The sequence below is a fragment of the Meriones unguiculatus genome, chromosome 17 (assembly GCF_030254825.1).
Source record: "Meriones unguiculatus strain TT.TT164.6M chromosome 17, Bangor_MerUng_6.1, whole genome shotgun sequence".
Classification (NCBI taxonomy): domain Eukaryota; kingdom Metazoa; phylum Chordata; class Mammalia; order Rodentia; family Muridae; genus Meriones; species Meriones unguiculatus.
The window spans coordinates 62005197-62018203 of NC_083364.1; the positions used below are offsets into that span (position 1 = coordinate 62005197).

The following is a 13007-nucleotide window of genomic DNA, read 5'->3' on the forward strand; positions in this document are numbered from 1 at the left end:
ATGAGGTTTCTTTTATCAGGTACTTATCCTAAACAGTGGCAAGGTCTCCTACCACATCAGTAAACAGCTTTTTACATATGCTAAAAACAAACTTAGGTAACCCAATGTGGCAATGTCTGTGATAATATTTATGCCGAGAAAAATGTCACAGTCAGGTTTCTGAATATTATCCTAACTTCCGGAACCTCTGAAAAAATATAGCATACTAAAGGTGTATACTTTAGAAGGGGTTCAAACAACTTGTTTTGCTCCAGCATAGAATGCTACCTTAAGTTAAGGATTCCCATGCACTGGATCCAAGGGTATGATGTCCAAATACAATTGATGTGAAACTCTTTGGTAATTGATATTTTACTCATTGTCTCTCCAGCACTTCCTGTGATATCCCCGCTGCTTGGTACAGTGAATAGTACAGAATAAGACCTGGTATTAACAGGAATATTGTATAACTAAGAAGAGTGAATGTAGCAAAGGTTCCCAAAATCTACATTATGCCTTTTAAGATAAAGAGTTATCCAATCACCTGTCATGATGATGACATGTTAAAAATATTTTCATTGAAATTAAAACAAAAACTTTTAACTTTGAGTATTTCAGAGCACCAAATCATCTATCCTTCACAATGATTCCCAATTCATCAGCATCAGCTGGGCCTCCTCCAACAAAAACAGCAGGAACAAAAGCAGGCATTTGGGCCACCTTTTCCTCAGTAGCTAAAAGTTACAGACACAGGGAATTTCTCTATTTAAAAGGGTTGTCCTTCTTTTTGTACTTTATTATAACTAGAAAAGGAGCATCACTGGGAACAACAAAATAGGCTGCATAGTTCAAACATTCAGAGAAGAACAAACAGCATTTAATATGTGCATAGTAGGTAGAAATGGCTCCTCTCATTTGAAAAAGATAGTAATCCTTCAATACAAATACTATTTTATTCATACAAAAGTGAAAACTGAAAATTAGAAAAATGAAGAGTATCTCACAAGGTCACTAAATTACTAAATGGTGAGCTTGTACTTATTTTTGTAATGTTGATATAAACATGATTTTGGTACTCTATGTGGACATCTTATGCAGTGAAACATAAACTATCATATAAAATATCATATATCAAATATGATATAAAATATCATTTGTGCATACAGATTATTTTTTTTCTGCATAGTCTAGTTAGGGACATAGTGGCTCAGACTGAGTCCTTTGAAATTGTTGATCAACCATGTGAGAGTGTGAGGTCTTTTCTCTCGAATTGCTTGGTCTGGTTTTACCACTTACGGTTGGTAGTAGCAGTAGTACCACCTCACAGATCTTTTATTTATATTCTGTTGTTTCTGATTTTATTATTGTGGGTTGCTGTGTGTCTCCGAGTCTGCATGTATTTCTTTTATTTCCCTCCCCTTTGGTTCTTTTTTTTTTTCCTCCTTTGTCTATTTGGTTCGTTTATTTTAATTTTTATCTTATTTTATTATATTATTATCACTATCATTATTATTATTTGAGAGAATTGCTTATGCTCTAATGAGAGAGAGAAAGAAAAGGTATGGGTACTGTTGGGTGGTGTAGTTGAGAAGATCTGGGAGGAGTTGGGGAAGTGGCAATTGTAATCACAATATATTATTCGAAAGAAATCTATTTTGAGTTACAAAAGGAAAAGTATAAACTTTCATTTCAATGGCTGGCAGTCCTCTCATTCATGGCTAACAGGCCTTAACAATGGTTTCTATTCATTTAGTGGCTTCCATTATATCTAATCTACAAAGTCATGCTGATACTATAGAACTTTACAATTATTGTAAAGATTTTAAGAAAAATCTCTTTGTGAAATCACTGTATTGTCTGTAGAGAAGTCAGAGTGAAAAATCACACACCATAGTCTTCTTTGGACATTGTCTATTCATGCTACTTGTCTCAGAAAATGTGGAAAGTTCAGTAATATCTTAATCACGGTGCGTATCTAAAAAATATAGCATAGGTTTTGGTCAAATGTTGATGCCTGCCAAATGAATAATAAATGTTATATGTATATTGTATAAATGCTTTTACTTGCTCTAGAAAGGGGTTCAAGCACTTCTTTGTACTCTTATAACATTGTTTTTCTTTATTCTCTTACAACATGTGTTTTTCTTGGTCTCCAAGTACATAAAAAATGTTTTTATTTGTGGTAATTTTGCTTAGTCAATGAGTTTATTATGAATCCCCATTTCAGGTGCAGGATGTTTAAAATTGAGGTAATGACTCCATTAGCCAAGCAGAAACACAATATTTCAGTTTTATGTGCACTATATAAAAGAGAACATGGTAAATTGTGTTTTCCCTTGTGAAATGTAAACAAATTAAACCCAGGTCATACGAGGCAATAAATTAGAATTTGCTTTTCAGTTATTGTCAGTTACCTTTTCCCTTCCATTTCTTGAATTTTCAAATCTTACATGTGAGGTAATTTATGCACTCACTGAGCTGAATATATTCACCATACATTATAAATGGGAGCCACAAAAAAAGAGTCACAATGTCTAACCACCCTTTGCTTTGTACAGTTATGCCCTGCAGGAGAAAAATATGAATTTATAGTGTGATCTATAAGTAAATGTGTAAAATATATGAAGCGATAACTCACACACTTTGATTCTGCACTGCTTCTGCTTTTCTAATTTCAAAAAGTTTTAAGATAGCGTTCTTTGTAAAATACACCTGTCAAAAAAATCTAACCAAAAAGATAAAAGAATTAGTAACATACACGAAATTTCAGGGGCAGCTTTCAACTGGATTAAAGTAAATCCCTATTCTTTGTTCTAACAAGGGAAATTTAATAATTTGTCAAAAAGGTCATTGATATTTTTATTAGGATATAAGATATACACAGCAATTATAATAATTAAATAGAATTACTTCAAAAAAACAGTACTCACATTGTAGATTACAGTGCACTACAAAGCAATTAAATACACAGATGAAAATTCCATATAATTTATTGCTCTTTTCTTTATTCAGAAAGTAAAGAGAATAATCTTTGTGAGGTTATTTTTTTTATCCCCCTTTGGGGTGGGTTTAGAGACAGAGCTCCACTGTACAACAGCACAGGCAGTTTTGAAACTTGCTTTTTAGACCAGAGAGCTGCCTGCTTCTGTGTCCAGAACACTGGGATTAAAGGCATCACCACACCCGGTTTTTCTCTGTTTTCAGTGAGTGCACTAATGTTGCTAGTTTTTTTAGAAGTCCTAAAACTAGATAGGTGAAAACACTATAAATGAATCACTCAACTTTTTAATTAGTTGCAGATCAATAAACTTATTCAATGTTTGAAGTGGACTTTACCTGTCGACCCTAGAGCTTCCTCAGTTAGAAGGGCTTGTTAATGTTCATGTGAGTAATGCTATAGATTTCATGACTATGTTTATTCATTGAGTTTGGGACCAATAACATCCAGAGGACAGTAGAAAGGGTGGTTTTGAAATTATCTTTTTTGAGTGCCCTCTTTTAGAAATGTTGTGCAAAATAAGTGATGGACTTCAAATACTGTGGATTTTTGTGCATTTGGGGTAGAGGGGGGCTATTCACTGGGAAAGGTATTTAGTCTGGGTTGCAGGTTTTGCATCAGCAAAAATCCCCAGAGCACAAAAACCACTAATATGCTCTGCTTGAGAGTGCAGCAGTGGCATTGATGTTATGGAAATAACCAACTGCTTTTTTTCCTTCATTTTTCTATTAACTAAATCAATTTACATTACTTGCTCTCCTCCCAGTCCCACCTTCTATCCCACATCCCTCCTCCCTATTCCTCAGAATAGGAGAGCCCCCTACCCTAACATCCCAGCTCATCTATACACAGGAGGACTGAGTCCATCCTCCTCCCCTGTGGCCTGGTAGGGCAGTTCCATTGGGGAAGTGATCAAAAAACAGGTGACATAATACATCTCAGAGTTATCCCCCACTCCCCTAAATAGTGGGTCCACATGAAGCCTAAGATGCCCATCAGAATTATCTTCTTGAGTTCTATGCACTGTATTATGTCTATACTGTACTACATGACGAATTCACTTATAAGTGAGTACATACCATGAGTGTCTTTCTGGGTCTGTTTTACCTCACTCAGGATGATCTTTTCTAGTTCCACCTATATGTCTGAAATTTTCATGATTTTTCTTGTATTTAATGACTGAGTATTATTCCATTGTGTAAATATACCACAGTTTCTGTATCCATTCTTCTGTTGAGGGACATCTAGGTTGTTTCCAGTTTCTGGCTATTATGAATAAAGCTGCTACAAACTTGGTTGAGCAATGTCCTTGTATGGTGGAGCATCATTTGGGTGTATGTCCAGTATTTGTTAAAAAAAAAGAAATAAATTCTCAAAAAAAAAAATAGGAATTTTCTCCTTGAGTTACAGTGGCTTAAATGTCAATATGGATATTTAGACTCACATCAAATTCCAAATGGAATCTTGTAGCTTACTAATTCTGTAACCTTTAGAAACATTTGTGTTTTAGTGGAAGTGAGAGAGAAATATTTCTAAATTGTTTGAGCTGGCCAGTGTTCAGCAATGAAAGCTGTACAAATGCCAAACACATTAAACAGTAAGATGCCCATTAACAGAGCCCCTGGTATCTGCTAGGTCAACCTCCTTTGATCTAAGGCATGGTCATAACTTTCATTTATGGTGAAATTCTAACTGTAAAAAAAAAAAATGAAAGAAAGAAAGAAAGAAAGAAAAGAGTAAAAAGCGATTTTAAATGTGCATGAAACAAGCTCACATTCCTTAGGGGAATATTACTTATATTTTTCCATTGTCTAAATAAATTAGTTTCTGTATACATACCTACATGGTAACTGGACCCTTGTCCCATCTGTAAAATGCAAGACGGACTTCTGTCTTGTAACAGAGCCCAGGATGTACTCAATCGCCTTTTGTTTCAGTGTTCTAACACTAAATTGAAATAACGTCACTTTTTTTTTTTTTCAATGCAGTTTATTCAGGAACATTGAACAATCCTCGGACCCCGGGGAAAGCCAGCCCACAGCTTAAATAGCCTCTGGGTAGCCAACCCAGGCGTGCCACGGGGGCAATGCAGATAGGTCCACATACATGGAAGCAAGCCAGATCCTCGGCCTTAGCCAAATGTGGAGTTGTTCCTGACAGAGAGCACTCACCATCGGGAAGGTGGAAGGCGGAAACCAGCTCCATCTTTAAGGCATAGCATTCTGCAGCTCTCTACAGTTCCCCCTTTTTGTTTTAGACGCATCAGGCAAGAGTAGAGGTCTGATCTCTGATATTAGAAATAAATTGGGACTTTGTACAGATGTTCATTTAGGTGTCATCCACCCAAAGAGCATCGGACCCGAAAGAACTAAAGAAGCTGAAAAGCAGCAAACCAAGTAATCCACTTAAAAAATGGGGAACAGAGCTAAACAGAGAATTCTATGTAGAGGAATACCGAATGGCAGAGAAGCACTTAAAGAAATGCTCAACCTCATTAGCCATTAGGGAAATGCAAATCAAAACAACCCTGAGATTTCACCTTACACCCATGAGAATGGCCAAGATCAAAAACTCAAGTGACAACACATGCTGGAGAGGTTGTGGAGAAAGGGGAACCCTTCTCCACTGCTGGTGGGAATGTAAACTTGTACAACCACTCTGGAAATCAATCTGGCGCTTTCTCAGACAACTAGGAATAGCGCTTCCTCAAGATCCAGCCATACCACTACTGGGCATATAACGTCACTTTTAAAACTGTTCTAAGCCACTGAACTTGAGATTCAGTTTTCCCGAAGTAGCCCACCACATAAGCCTGAACACAACCGTCACACTGAAAGTTCCCCAGCGCTGTGGTAGCAGGAGAGAAGGAGGAGGCGCCATGCCCCACGCTACCCCACAGCTTTTCCGACTTTCAGTCACCCACATCACCTTGTGCCCGAACAAAACCTTCCATTCTGTGACATTCAGGCTTTTCTCCCTCAGACTAGGCATTCTTTAGTCAGTTTTGTTATTGACTAACAGGAGCAGTGAATAGACATGTAATTCTGCTTTGGGACGCGGTGCCTACGAACACTAACACCCTAAAGTATTTGCTCCAATTGCTCTACTAACTTCTGTGTATCATTTAGCTGAGAGACCTACAAATATTTTACTAGCGTGCAATCCAGTGATAGTAAAAGTGTGGGTGACGAACCCTTTGTGGGGGTCTAACATCCTTTTCACAGGGGTCGCCTAAGGTCACTGAAAAATACATATATTTACATTACGATTCAAAACAGTAGCAAAATTATAGTTACAAAGTAGCAATGAAAATCACTTCATGGCTGGCTTCACCACAACATGAGGAGCTATATTAAAAGGTCGTATCATTAGAAAGTTTTGGAACTACTGCTCTAAATAGAGGGCTCAGAGATCAAGAATACTTATATTTCTAGTAGCCCATGGCAGTTCAGTGTCTAAGTGGGTTACATAGTAATGGGAACAGACTGCTTCTGACGTGAACTGATTGGCCTGCTTTTTGATCACCTCCCCCTGAGAGGGGAGCAGCCTTACCAGGCCACAGAGGAAGACAATGCAGCCACTCCTGATGAGACCTAACAGACTAGGATCAGAAGGAAGAAAAAGAAACCCTCCCCTACCAGTGGACTTGGAGAGGGGAGTGTGTGGCGAAGAAGGAGGAAGGGAAGGATTGGGAAGGGAGGAGGGAGGGAACTAGAGGGGGTATACAAAGTAAATAAAGTATAATTAAAAATTTAAAAAAAGAATAAAAAAAAGAATACTTATATTCTTGCTGAAAACTCATTTGGTTCCTAGAGCCCACAATCGGAGGCTCAGGAATACTTCTATCATCAGGGTCTGTGTATCCAAAATCTTCAATCATTTATTTGTATCCACTTTCACTTGCCCACACCTGCCCACACACATACACATAACACGCACAATAATTAAAGCAAGACAAATATTTTTAATTCCATAGCTGATAAAATCATTGAGTGGCAAATTTATTTTAAACAGGCATCATAATATGAAATAGTTTGAGGGGTGTTTGTCTATTCAATGTATATCTAAATGACAACGTAAGTGTTGAAGAGGACAATATCCTTTAAACTGAAAAGTTATGCATTTTTGCATGAAGACTGTTATTTAGCTGTTATGTTATGAATCTGCATAAAATTAATAATTTGCAGAGTAGATTAAACAGTGTTGTTCTATAAAGGAAAGAAATGCCTACAGTGTGAGAATGTTCAATTTTACTCTGATTATTTCAAAGGCAAAGCTTTTCCCTTTTCCGTTTTGTTACTGAGGTGAGAAACAAATTAGTTGATTAACTGAAAAGTGATTAAGAAGTAAAAATAAACCTCTACACCTTAAGAAGCTAAGCAAGAAGGAGGACCCTGGGTAAGATGATCAGTCTTCATTCAAAAAAGCAAACAGTATGGACATCAAAAGAGGGAACAGGACAGAAGCCTAACAGAGAGGGCCTCTGAAAGACTCTACCCAGAAGGGTATTAAAGCAGATGCTGAGATTCATAGACAACTTTGGGCGGAATGCAGAAAATTTTTTGATAGAAGAGTGAGATGAAAGACCTGGAGGGGACAGGAGCTCCACAAGGAGAGCAACAGAACCAAAAATCTGGGCCCAGGAGTCTTTTCTGAGACTTATATTCCAACTATGAACCATGCATGGAGATAACTTAGAAAACCTGCACAGATGTAGCCCTTGGAAGCTCAGAGTACAAATGGTTTCCCTAATAAAGGGAACAGAGGCTCTCTCTGACATGAATTCAGTGGCTGGCTCTTTGATCATCTCCCCCTGAGGGAGAAGTAGCCTTACCAGGCCACACAGGAAGACAATGTAGCCAGTCCTGATGAGACCTGATAGACTAGGGTCAGATGGCAGGTGATAGAAACTCCCTATCAGTGGACTGGGGGAGGGGTATAGGAGAGAAGAGAGAGGGAGGATGGGATTATGAGGAAACCAGGGAGGGGCCCACAGCCAGGATACAAAGTGAATAAATTGTAATAAATAAATAAATAGATGGATAAATAAATAAATAAATAGCTATAAAAAAGTAAAAAAAAAAAAGAAGTAAAAATAAAAGTAAAAAAGCCTTAGCTGAAAACAAAAACAAATTCTTTCTTACACTGAAACAACTGACTGTGTTATCTTTTTATAATAAAATATTTTGGAATATAAATTTAAGGAATATGAAAGAAGCATAAATCTGTGAACTGCATTAAATTTGTCTATAAATAGTATACTGTGATGTCTAACTCATCCAGAGAATCAGATCCTTCAGTTTCTTCACAGCACTGTTTCTGAGATCAGTCCAGTCCAAAATCAAGACCAAATAACCAACAGCAGAAAAGTTTGGCGATTTCTTTATGTGTGTGTAACTTTCTTTTTATTGTTTGACGATTTCATACACGCGTGCACACATGCATACGCACAGCTTTTTTACTTGTGAATCACTTAGCACAAACAAGCTCACCGCGCATTGTGCTACTTAACGTTTATGGCGGAGGCGCTTCAAATTTCACACTTTATAATTCAATGTATCAACTTGTTTAATCCCACTACTACAACTATCATTCTCTACAAAATATAAGGTAAAGTTTTCAAGAAAATAACACATTTGGTATGGATGGGCTATTAGAATGAGGTGTAAGGCAGTACAAGTTTAACTTATACATATTATAAGTTAAACATCACTTGTGTAAACTGTCATTTCACGAAACTTAATATTTTTATAAATGTTGTCGATTATTCATATTTACTACTGATTTATCTTTAGTTAAACAGCGGTTATTTCTAAACCAGCTGTATGCTCAAATCACCACGCAGGACGTATTTAGTTAACATAGAAGCACAATGCTGGGCAATGATTACTCCTTCCTAAACCTCCAAGTCCACATAGTTTCCTACCATTCAGATTTTACCCATTATATTTTTTTTTTAGTCATATCTTAGGTCCAGTTCATCTCTCCTCATGGTTTCAAGTCCTCTTCTGCTGATCTCTCCTCTCCAGCTCCTCCTACTCGCTCTTTCTCCTTTCCTCTGGACCAGGATGCCCCACCCTATTCTCTCCATTGCACAGCATTGGCTGGTGTTTTTGACAATACTGAGAACAAATGGTGGAATATTTTTCACAAACTTAAGACAGGCAATGCTTAGAATTAACATCACAATGCAATGTCTGGATAGAAACCAGACAGTAGGATAGAGAAATCAGCATTTGAAAGAACAAGGGTAAATTGTATACATTCCACAAGAACACTATGCTAACATATAATATTGGATTTTTGTGATGATATTAAATGAAAAGTAGGTGCCAGCCAAAGTGTTACTGAAATTGTCTCAAAATACAGTATTTTATATATGTTTATGATCTTAAAATGATATCATGGCAAACTAACATTAGTCATTAATGTTACTGGAGGGCTAAAAATATTTCTGTATCAGTCAAAAGGTGTGAAGTAAGTATGTTGCTAAGAAATGGTGGCACACAACATTATCTCAGGGTTTTGGAGACAGAAGCAATGGATGTCTGTGAGTTCTAGGCTAGCTTGGTATACATAGTGAGTTCAAGAACTACATAGAGAGTCTCAAAAAAACAAAACAAAGAAAGGAACAACAAAAATAACTACAGCAATAAACAGCTAAAAACAAACCAAAACCAAAATAACAAAAGCAAAAAAAAAAAAATAGGCTAGGTATTTACTTCGGTTTTACTGTTTGAAAATTTCTTATATATATATATATATATATATATATATATATATATATATATATATATGTTTTCTTTAAGTCACCACTATTCCAAGCATTCCAACTACCCATCTCCACCCCCATGCATTTTCCTGTAAGTTTCATGTGCTTGCCTTCCTTCCTTATTTTTCTTTGTTTTCTTATTTATTTTTGTTTAATTTTAACATTGAATCTTACCCACTGTTTTTCTTCATCATTAATACAGGGTCTTTCACTGGATCCTGGGTGAAATTCAGAGGTCATATTCCTGGGAGGAAAAATTACTATTCTCTCTTGCATCCATCAATTACCAAGATCTTCTGAGCTAAGGTTGAGACTTCATTAGAACATCTCATATCTAATGGATTTTTATTTGCCTTGATTTTGTTGAATCTTGTGCACAGAAATGGTGATGACAGATCAAAGAGAAAAAGAACAGAAGAAAATATAGGCAAACTATCCATTTCAATGGGTTAATAATTTATATAACTCAGTAACAAAAACAACTGAAATGAACAATGGGCCAATTATCTAAATAAATGGTTCTCCGAAGTTGTATTATTTCATAGGCTTAGGAAATAATTTCCATTACTAACCATAAGGCAAAAATCAAACCATTAATGACATATCAATGTACTTCAGTGAAAAGAAATATTTTCAAAGAGAAAGTTAGAGAGGCTGTGGTAAAAAGAGAACCTTACAGACTCATGACTATTGGTATGAAGCAAATGGTACAGATGTTCCTCATGGAGTCAAAACCAAATCTACAATATGATTTAGTTCAAACCCTGGAGTAGACCTATGGATATGAAATCAGCATATTAAGAAAATAATAATCAGCCTTATGTTAATAGGACCTAGTCACAATAACTAATAACAATATTGAATTCGGCCCTCGTGTTCACTGGCAAATTAGTGACTAAAGAAAATGGAATTTTTACAGCATGATAACATTTAACACAAATGTATTAGCAATCATAATTTTGCTGCACAAGTAAGATCACATTCCATATACATTAATCTATACTTCATGTTTTTTTAATTTATTGACTAGTTCGGTCCTGAAATTGTTATTTTATATATATCCATATACCCGTAATGCAAGTGTACAAGTTTGTCAGTTTAAGCAAACTCTGTCCAGAAGAGAACTTATACTCACTTGCAACTTATGTGTTAGTCTGGTAAAAACAAAACAAAACAAAACAAAACAAAACCAAAAACATCTATAACATTAACTATTAACTTGCAAATGGTTATAGTGATTTTGAACACTTACCTATGAGTTGTTTAATTCTATTTTTTAATTACCTATTTTTTCCTTTGCCTAATATTTTAATTGAGAGAATGGTACTTGAAATAATTTATGAAAGTCTTTATATGTCAAAATTCATCAACCATTATTTAAAGTATAAGTGTTTTAAATGTTTTATGGTTTAGAACAAATATTTTAAATTTTTTACTAGTTTGTGTCTAATTATAATAAATTATTTATTTTTCATTAATATTCATGAACTAATTAGAAAATATCTACTTTTTACATATTTTTCTTTTTTAATTAATTATTTTTTATTAATTATTAATTACAATTTATTAATTTTGTATCCCAGCTGTAGCCCTCTCCCTGATACCCTTCCAATCCTACGCCCCCTTCTCTTTCCATGCCCCTCCCCTGTCCACTAATAGGAGAGGTCCTCCTTCCTTTCCATCTGACCCTAGCCTATTAGTTCTCATCAGGACTGGCTGCAATGTCTTCTTCTGTAGCCTGGTAAGGCTGCTCCCCTCTTAGGGGGAGGTGACCAAAGAGCCAGCCACTGAGTTCATGTCACAAACAGTCCCTGTTCCCATTACTAGGGCATCAACTTAGACACTAAAGTGCCATGGGCTACGTCTGTGCAGGGGTTCTAGGTTATCTCCATGCATGGACCTTGTTTGGAGTATCAGTCTCAGAAAAGACAGCTGTGCCCAGACTTTTTGATTCTGTTGCTCTCTTTGTGGAGCTCCTGTTCCCTCCAGGTATTTCTATCTCCCCCTTCTTTCATAAGATTCCCTGCACTATGCCCAAAGTTTGGCTACGAGCCTCATTATCTGCTTTAATACTCTGCTTGGTAAAGTCTTTCAGAGACCCTGTGTGATAGGCTCTTGTCCTGTTCCCTGTTTTCTTCCTCTTCTGATGTCCATCCAATTTGTATTTCTGAATGAACATCGTTTACTTACCCAGGGCCCTTCTTCTTGCTTAGCTTCTTTAAGTGTACAGATTTTAGTATGTTTATCCTATATCAAATATCTAATATCCACTTATAAGTGAGTATATACCTTGTGTGTCTTTCTGCTTCTGGGATACCTCACTCAGGATGATCTTTTCTAGTTCCATCCATTAGCCTGCAAATTTCATGATATCCTTGTTTTTAATTGCTGAGTAATATTCCCTTGTATAAATGTACCACAATTTCTGTATCCATTCCTCCATTGAGGGACATCTGGGATGTTTCCAGATTCTGGCTGTTACTAGTAAAGCGGCTACAAACATGGTTGAGCAAATGTCCTTGTTGTATACTTGAGCATATTTTGGATATATGTCTAGGAGTGGTATAGCTGGATCTTGAGGTATCACTCTTTCTAATTGTCTGAGAAAGCGCCAGATTGATTTCCAAAGTGGTTGCACAAGTTTACATTCCCACCAGCAATGGAGGAGTGTTCCCCTTTCTCCACATCCTCTCCAGCATGTGTTGTCACTTGAGTTTTTTATCTTAGCAATTTCTAATGGGTTTATGTGAAATATCAGCATCATTTTGATTTGCATTTTCCTGATGACTAAGGATGTTGAGCATTTCTTTAAGTGTTTCTCTGCCATTTGATATTCCTCTATTGAGAATTCTCTGTTTAGATCTGTATTCCATTTTTTATTGCTTTTAGCTCTTTATTTTGTAAATACCTGTGTTCTTGTTCTCATATTTCTTTACTTTGGGATGCACAAATGGTTATAATCATTTCAAAAATGTATCAAGATGTATATAATAGTCTTACTCTAAATTATTATAACACTTCACAATAATTGCAATATACACTCAAAATTATAAAGCAATGCGTTACATTATTATTACATTGAACAAATAAAAAATGTTAAACAAATGTAGAATTAAATCTAAAATATTTACCCCACAGATTCTTGCAATCACATTAACACTTATTATCCCATTTATTAATTGGATTACTTGATGTTTTTGCTGTTTACCTTTTTGAGTTCTTATATATTCTGGTTATTAGCCCTCTGTCAGATACAGG

At 36.0% G+C, this 13007-nt stretch overlaps 1 protein-coding gene across 7 annotated transcripts in view; it reads right to left on the bottom strand.

Annotated features, from left to right (window-relative positions):
- The window catches only part of Epha6 (EPH receptor A6), a 955104-nt gene that overhangs the window by 673653 nt on the left and 268444 nt on the right, over positions 1–13007 (bottom strand). Inside the window, exon 2 of one of the 7 annotated variants that reach the window (XM_060370605.1) lies at positions 9924–10118. The exons of the other annotated variants lie outside the window; for them this stretch is intronic. The gene's annotated coding sequence lies outside the window, so the exon portion shown is untranslated. The remainder of the gene's footprint in view (positions 1–9923; positions 10119–13007) is intronic. 7 annotated transcript variants of the gene reach the window in all.